Here is a 9,361-nt window from a genome sequence, read left to right as displayed (position 1 = left end):
TTTTCCTTCTGTCTGGGATAAAGAAAAGGATGTTTGTAATTAGATTGCAAAATATACATTACATGAATGTAAAAGAATTCCACTTTTGTAAGAACACAGTTTTGGGGCTTGCTTTTTTTGTTTTTGGTGTTTTTCATTAGTTAAAACATTTTACATACATTGTATAAGCAGTATAATGGTATGTTCTTATTGTAAAATACTCAAACGAGCCCTAGCTGGTTTGGCTCAGTGGATAGCGCGTCAGCCTGCGGACTCAAGGGTCCCAGGTTCGATTCCAGTCAAGGGCATGTACCTTGGTTGTGGGCACATACCCAGTAGGGAGTGTGCAGGAAGCAGCTGATCAATGTTTCTCTCTCATCGTTGTTTCTAACTATCCCTCTCCCTTCCTCTCTGTAAAAAATAAATAAAATATATTTTTTAAAAAATACTCAAATGATACATAAGTAGTGTTAAGCTGAAAGACCCCTTTGTCTCAGCTAACCTACTAGAGAGGACACTGAACGGTCTGATGGGCATCCACACACACTTTTCCCAATCACTTTTCCATACAGATACATAAGCATGTTGTCATTTGGTTACAGTATTTTTGCAAAAATAGTTTCCTGTGAAATAGATTGTTGTGTGGATTATCTCTCTCACTTATTTTTCTCATAGTTCCATGTGAGTGTCCCAATAAAATGTTGGTTTTTTTTAAAAAAATTATTTATTAATTTTTGAGAAAGAGAGAGAGTGAGGCAGGGAACCATCGATTTGTTGTTCCACTTATTTGCATTCAATGGTTGATTCTTGTATGTGCCCTGACTGGGGATCAAACTGATAACCTTGGTGTATTGGGATAATACTCTAACCAACTGAGCACCTGGCCAGGGCCAAAATGTCGATATTCTTTGTCAGTGTATATTATTAATAAGCAGAAGGTTTTGTTGACGTTATTTAAAGTCCCATTATCTGCCACCAACACAGTGCCTTGACAAGGATTTAGACAGAGCTCAGCATACAGTTTAAGGAATTGTTACTAGCACAGGCATTTCCACATGGTGCCCAGGTTCTACAGAGGTTTTAGTTTGGGAGAGTTACAGAGTCCTTTAGCAAATGACCCTAACACTATCTGGCTAAAAGCACAATGCTATTAAGCCTCTTTGACCCAGCCAACTTCCCTAAAACTGATGTGAAGGAAGTGTCTGACAGTCATGTGACAATGCAACGAGGCACACTGGTTACAAGTTAAAGTGTTCATCCCAAAGCAAATGTGCGATGTTGTCACCTATTAACATAAGAAACATTCAAACCTGTAAAGAATTTTTGTGAGTTTATTTGAGCCAAACTGTCGACACTTGCCGGGAAGCAGAATCTCAACGGATTGGGATAATGTTCCGCAGAATGGCAGATTTTCACCTTGTTTTATACGTTACAGTCAAAGGAGGAGATATAAGTGGGTTACATGAAATCCACTGGTGATCGATTAGGGAGGTGGGAGAAAGCAAATCGGGGAAACCTCTGGGAGTGGATAAAAAGTAAAATGATATTCATCAGAAAGGATGTATGCACACCTATGTTCATAGCAGCACAATTTACAATAGCTAAGATCTAGAAACAGCCCAGGTGTCCATCAGTAGATGAGTGGGTAAAAAGCTGTGGTACATTTATACCTGGAATACTATGCAGCAGTAAAAAAAATATCCCTTTGAGACAGCATGGAGGGACCTGGAGAGTACCATGCTAAGTGAAATAAGTCAGTCAGAGAAAGAGAGAGAGTGAGTGATCTCAATCATATGTGGAATCTAAGTAACAAAATAAACTGATGAATGGGGAGGATCCAGAGACAGGAAAGCATGGGAAAGAGTATGGAATCTTCGGAAAGAAGGAGGGAAGGGTGGGTGGGTGGGAAGTAATAAACCAAGAACCTTTTATGTATATATGCATGGCCCATGGCCACAGACAATGGGGCGAAGAGGGCCTGGGGTGGGGGGTGAGGGTGGTCTGGAAGGGGCCAATGGGGGGAAAAAAGGGGACATATGTAATACTTTCAACAATAAAGAATTAAAATAAAAAAGTAAGCCCTAACTGGTTTGGCTCAGTGGATAGAGCGTCAGCCTGAGGACTGAAGGGTTCCAGGTTCGATTCTGGTCAAGGGCATGTACCTTGGTTGTGGGCACATTCCCCATAGGGGGTGTGCATGAGGCAGCTGATTGATGTTTCTCTCTCATCGATGTTTCTAACTCTCTATCCCTCTCCCTTCCTCTCTGTAAAAAAATCAATAAAATGTATTTTTTTTTAAAAGTAAACTGATAGGCACATAGTTCTTTTGCTTAGGTGGGTACAGGATAGTTTATAGTCAACAATTAACACGATAACAGTAACAATGAAGGAATTTGTGGTACCTGTCCTAGCACCCAGGGCATTTGATGTGCCCTGAGGAGTCTGGAAAAAAGGGAAGTTACAAGTGACCCTGACATTTCAATGATATTGTATCTAGATATATTTTCTATGTTGTGGTAGATGCAAAATGACTATAGGCTCAGTTAAGGTAAAGATTGACCTTGTCAGGGAAGATACCCGCCTAGGACATGACTACCCACCATAACTGCTTTTAGTTAAAGTTTTAATTTCAGACCATCCTCTGTGGTTACGTTAGGTTTTGAGTTTGCAAAACTGCCATGCAGGCCTTCCCTGAGCTTGTCAGGTTAGCAAGTGGACCCTTTCATCCACACATCTTTGTCATACACAAGTTCAAAATCTCCAGTTTCAATGGATTTGCTATTAACATCTGAAAGTTGCATATCAAATACAGTGAAGCACAGTGTAACTCTACATCATTTTAAAATATATTTTTATTGATTTCAGAGAGGAATGGAGAGGGAGACAGTAACATCAATGAGGAGAGAGAATTATTGATTGGATGCCTCCTGCATGCCCCTATGGGGATCCAGCCTGCAAGCCAGGCATGTGCCCTTGACCAAATTGAACCTGGGACCCTTCAGTCCTCAGGCTGCACTCTATCCACTGAGCAAAACCAACCAGGGCTACGTCATTTTTAATTAAAGTGGCAGCTTGTTTTCCTAAACTTTTGCGGGTAAAGGCTATATGTTTGTTTCTTTGTTTATTTATTTGTTTTTACATAGGATAACCATTGCTTAGCATGGGGTACTCAATGCATACTTGGTGAAATAATGTTTGTTAAGTGACAAGAACAGTTGAGTAGGAGCAGGCACACTCGGCTTTCTCATCTGTGTCTGCCCCATAGTGTATCTTCTGTGGGTCCCATCCTCTAGTCCTCTTTTTGGCCCTCAGTTTATTCATTCTACGTTGAGGATTTGGACCCAGTAGTTTAAGGTCCCTTCAGATATAAACAGTCTCAAAATGGCCTTTCAGCCTGGCCAGTGTGGCTCAGAGGTTGACCTATGAAGCAAGACATCACAGTTTGATTCCTAGTCAGGGCACAAGCCTGGGTAGCAGGCTTGATCCCCAGTGGGGAGAGTGCAAGAGGCAACCGATTAATGATATTCTGTCATCATTGATGTTTTTATCTTTCCCTCTTCTTTCCTCTCTGAAATCATTAAAAAAAATAAAAAGATATATATATATATATAGTTTTAAAAAATGGTCTTGCAGGTCCAGAGTCTGACCTAAAAATCACGCTGTGTGCTGAATCTTTTAAAAACGGCCTAGTAGAGCACAAATATTGTTCCCGTTCACTAATATCTCCTTATAATCCAGTCAGACTGGAGAAGTCTGACTTTAAAGGATACTTCCCAATGGTCTGATGTCCAGGTGTGGCAAAGAGATAAAGAATGGAATGCTGGAAGGAAGTTGTCTTTATCTACTGGTATAAAAACCCTTGAGGGAAGGATCAGTGACAAACCATCAGAGGAGCTGGGAACCTCCTAACTTACCCGTAAGTACAAGCCTCTGGAAATTTATGTGGAAGAGAAAATCAGAGCTTTGTTGCTTGAATTTTCTGAGTATTGTATGGCATACTACGACAACAATGATTGAGCCAATAGAAGGTAGGGAAAATTCCAGGGGAGGGCGGAGAGGAATCAAGGTGGCCAAGTAGTAAATCCTGAACTCACATCTTTCCAGGAATGTGTGGAAATTGTTGCACAAAGGTCACTGAGAACCACCCGAAGACCAGCTGAATAGAAGTCGTCCTCTAAGGTTATAAAGAAGGAGCCACGCTGACACAGGTAAGTGTGAATATGGGGTCAGGGCAGGTCCCACACTCCTTGTGTGGTGATGAATGAATGGGAGGGATAGCTGGGCTTCACAGGTCCCCCCTAAAGAGACAGAAGTCTGAACCCCACTTCAGGCTCCATAGCACAGGGCACCTGTGCCAAGAGTTCCGAAAACATCCAGCTTTGGGCACCAGTGGGGATTATGTCTGGGATGGAGGAAGGGTTATGGGAGACCTAGCACTGTACTCGGAGGGTTCACGTGAACTCCTCTCTAAGCTCCAGCACAGAGGCAGCAGTTCCAGAAGTGCCTGGGACATAAGGGGAGGAACTCAATGGACTAACTTTAGGGCAAAGGCTAGAGGGGCAGGGATTGGTAGGAACTCTCTCAGGGGACAGAAGCTCTGCTGGGTGCTACTGTCCCTTTGTTGAGTTCTCTCATCCAGCTGGCCCTGAGCAAGCAGGCACAAAATCTCTCTCTCCATTAACCTGGCCTACACTGTCTGCCCTGCTCTGGCTTTTCCCTAAGACCCTGTCCCATCCAATGAGCTCACCTTGCTAGACCCTCTTCCAGCAGCTCCAGGCCCTTCACAGGAGCCCACACAGTCTCTCTGAAAAGCCCTCATGTTCTACAGGAGTGATGGCCTGCTTCTGGCATGCCCTGCAATCTCTCCCAAATATCCTTCATTTCAGCACAAGCAGCAACCTAGGCATCTGTCAGTAGATGAATGGATAAAGAACACAAGTTACATATGTACAAAGGAATATTACCCAGCCATAAAAAGAATGAAATCTTGCCTTTTGTGACAAAATGGACCTAGAACAGTGATGGGCAACCTTTTGAGCTTGGTGTGTCAAACTTCGCCAAAAAACTGAACATAACTCAGGTAGTGTGTCACTTTGAGGAAAAAACTAACTCCAAGACTCTAGTCGCAAATGTTTCATCCTCAGGAGCAGCAAATGTTTCATCCTCGCCATGCGGCCGCGTGTCATCAGAAATGGCTACGCGTGTCATAGGTTCGCCATCACTGACCTAGAAGATAGTATGCTAAGTGACAAAAGGCAGACAGAGAAAGAAAAAGACCATCAGTTTTCAGTTATATGTGGAATGTAAAAACAAGGACAAAGAAAACTAAATGGAAACAAGCTTATACATACAGAGAACAAATTGATAGGTACGTGATTGGGGGTGGGGGAGGTGGAGAGTGTAAAAGATGAAGGGGATGAAAAAGTACAAACTGCCAGTTATAAAATAAGTAACAGGGAAGTAAAGTACAGCAGAGGGAATATGGTCAATAATATTATAATAATTATGTATGGTGTCACATGGGTCCTAGACTTATCGTGGGGATAACTTTGTAAGGTCTGTATGTTTAGTCACTCTGTTGTACACCTGAAAGTAATATAATCTTTTATATCAACTATAATTTAAAAATACATTTTAAAAATTTTGGAAAAATTCACAAACTAGAATGCTTTGAATTTCTTGGGAGATAGAGTCTCATTTAAATGGATTAATGGCTTATCCATCTGTTGTTTAAGCTTCTCCTGAGCAATATCAGTGAGGAGGACCTGCATGTTTAGGCTTACTTGGAGGCTGTGTGACTTTAGAGCTGACACATTCCTTTGCTCACCCTCCCTTCATCTGTGAAATGGGCATTATATAATATGGAAGTAGGAACAAACATTGGAGCATACACTATAGCCATGTGTGGCTATATATTTTTTTCTTTTTAAATTTCTTTTATTTTATTGCCACGTATGGCTATTTAAATTAAAATTAATTTATTTAAAATTTTATAAGTTTTGATTTGAGCCAAATTGACAACAGATGCTGGTGAGAAAGATATCAAATGCCCCCTAAATTTAAATTAATTAAAATAAAATTAAATGAAAAAAATTAACTTCCTTATTTGTGCTAACCCCATTTTAAGTGCTTGCCCAACCACCCATCACAGAAAATTCTAAGAGAGATGGACAACACACACCACACACACACAGACATGTATGTGTGTGTATCACATCACAGGAAAGGAGGAAACAAATGCAGCATAGAAAACTGAAATAGAGTGATGAGGAATGTCCGAGGTGACATTTAGGCAGAGGTCAGAATGAAAAGGGGAAGTCTGGAAACGGTGAGCTAAAGAAATGGGGATCTAGGCAGAGACACCACCAGCAAGAAGGTAGTAAAGTAGGAATGCATTTGAAAGAACCATGAGTCACTGGATCCCCATGGGCAGGGGAGAGAGAGGAAAATCTGAGAGTTGGGCAGAGGGCAGATCACTGGGCCTTTGCAACTAGGTTAGGAGTTAGGATTTTTTTTTTCTTTTTTTTTGAAAGAGCCATGGGAGGGTTGTAAGTGGGGGAGTGACATGGTCTAGTTATATTTGCCATTTATATCATTCTGCACAACTATATCATTCTGCAATGTTTACTAGTTAAATGTTTACTTTACCTGCATCTCTATCTGATTGTAAAAACCTGGACTTTTTTATCCTTAATATATTTGTCAGCTTCAATGTAATAGTAAAAACTGTGGAAGAGTGGAATTAAATTAGAAAATCCTTATCACTGACCTACTGGGCATTGGCAGAGTCCCAGAGTATAACCAAACTAATCAAAATCTCTTAATTTTATTATATTGATATGGAGAGAGGAAGGGTGAGAGAATAAGGAGAGAAAGAGACAGAGAGAAAGAAAGGTCGTTGTGAAAGAGAACACCAATCAATTGCCTCCTGCACATACACCTCAACTGGGGATCAAAACTGCAATCTGGATATATCCTGTCCTGGGACAGAACCCTCCACCATTTGGTGCACAGGGTGACGCTCCAACCAACTGAGCCACATGGGCCAGGGCTGGTCATAAAATCTATTGCCTCCCAAATAAATAAGGCATGACCTATTTGTATGTGAAGCATTTGAGAATATGCCTCCTAACCTTTGCTGGTGGTTGAAGTAGGGTCAATAGTGTCCACTGTAAGTATGTAAAGACAAAACATAAAGGGAAAGTGAGTATCTAGGCTCACTAAACCTTTCCAAACCCTAGCTTCCTCCTCTAACAATGGGTTAATAACTGCACCTGCCTAAGGGTGAAAGTAAAATGCACAGAGCCCGTGACACAGTAATTCTCCAGAAATGGTGGCTGTAGTATTCTTGCATATTTAGGTTTAGTTTTGAGTTCACCCAAAGGCTTTTGTTCATTTCAACAATCCTTTAAGGGAGATAGAACAAGTATTTTTGGCCCCATTGAAGGAATGAGGAAATCAAGGCTTGGCTCAACTTAGTAACTCACAGAGCTACCAGCTTCCTAAGTGGCAGAGCTGGGATCTGAACCCAAGTGTGGAGAAAACTCTTTCTTGATGTGACCGCTGTCTCTCCCATGAGCTGGACTTGGGCTGGATCAGAGGTTGCTTTCCACAACTCCCTGTTAGAGACTGTCTGATGACAATTGATGTTCATTCTGACATAAATGAGCACCCCTTCCTTGCTTGCTCTTATGTGCTGGTCCCTGGTATAGGCCCATTGTCCTGACCTGGTTAAGCATTTTAAAATTAGAATAGATTTAATTAACTGGATTTATTATTTTAATATTTTTGTTATTGATTTGATTGAGAGAGTTTGTTGTTCAAGGTATTTATGCATTCATTGATTGATTCTTGTATGGAACTGGCAACATTAGCTTTTTGGGACGATGCTCTAACCAACTGAGTTATCTGGCCATGGCTAATTTGATGGACTTAAAATATCAAAAGTAAACTGATACAGCCCAGTCGGTGTGGCTCAGTGGTTGAGTGCTGTTCTATGAACCAGGAGGTCTCCTTTCTATTCCAAGTCGACACATGCCCTGGTTATGAGCTCAATCTCCAATAGAGGGCAAGCAGCAGTCAGCCAATCAATGATTCTCTCCCATAATTGATGTTTGTGTCTCTCTTTCTCTCTCCCTTCCTCTCTGAAATCAATTAAAATATATTTTTAAAAAACTAAACTGAAAGAAAATCAGGATTTTGTTCTTTGTGTTAAAATAAAGTAAAGGTATAGAAAACAAAGGACACAGCAATAGGCCCTAAACTTGCCATGGATGAAGGAGTTATGATAATGAGGGCACCAAGCCCTTTATCCCTGGAACAGGAACCATTTAGTAGACTCTACAATGGGATTTTCCACCAGGATAGGTCTTCACATTCTTGAGTGTGGAAGAACTGCTTAGTCTCTGGTGGGACCCTGTTATTCTAATGCCATTGGGATCCATGCATGGAGATACAGTATACATGGACTTGTATATGCACCATCGAAAGAAGAAAGAATGGATCCTCTTCTGGCATATTCCCCCTCCTATCCCCTTATTTACCCCAGAGAGCACAACTTCCTCCTGGACAACATGTGGTTTACACAGCCTGACTAGGCTGCAAGTGTAATTCTCAAAGAAGGAGAAGATCTCTTAGTTCAAGTTCCTACTAAATATTTGTCTTTCTGACCCTAGAATTCTGCTGTTGTGGCATCCAGTTATGGGGAGTGTGTGTGTGTGTGTGTGTGGGGGGGGGGGGGCGGGGGGTCCTTAAATGAAGTACATATGAAAAGTCAAGTAAATAAATGATCTGGACAAAGCCTAGGTGACCTACTACCCATAGGTTTAAGGCTTAGGGGGCATGAAGAAAAACATTGTTATTAATACTTGGACTGCTTCTTTTAATTTGTCTCTTTCCTTGTATGTGTCTGCACTGTTACTGAGAACTGTGTCTTCAATGCAGTTAATTAGCAATAACTGAGCTACCTCTCTGCCACTGAAGTCCCTGTTGACCTGTAGGTCACCTTGCAGAAGGGAGGAGGCATAGGAGTGTAAGAGCCGGTCGTGAGGGGTGGAGTGTGAGGAGTGTGACATGACATGACTTCGGTTTGTCCCACAAACTAGTTCAGGCCAGAATGGAGGCTGCTTTCCACAACCCTCCCCCCCTTTGATTGATCATAATCGATATTCATTCTGACATTAATCGGTACCCTTGCTTTGCCTCCTGCCATGCACCAGTTCTTGGAGCAGGCCTTTGTCCTTTCCTTGTCAAGCCTGTAAAGTAATTTCCAATAGCTGGTAGCATTCATGAACTAGTATCTTTGATTGTCTTTCTCTCCCCCACCCCCACCTTTTCTCTATATAATTCCCTGCCAAGAAGCTTGGGCATCCATTTTGTCTTG

Source organism: Cnephaeus nilssonii, assembly GCF_951640355.1.
Source record: "Cnephaeus nilssonii genome assembly, chromosome: 5".
In the NCBI taxonomy this organism is placed as follows: domain Eukaryota; kingdom Metazoa; phylum Chordata; class Mammalia; order Chiroptera; family Vespertilionidae; genus Cnephaeus; species Cnephaeus nilssonii.
The sequence above is the reverse complement of the archived record's forward strand: the minus strand, read 5'-3'. Positions refer to the sequence as shown.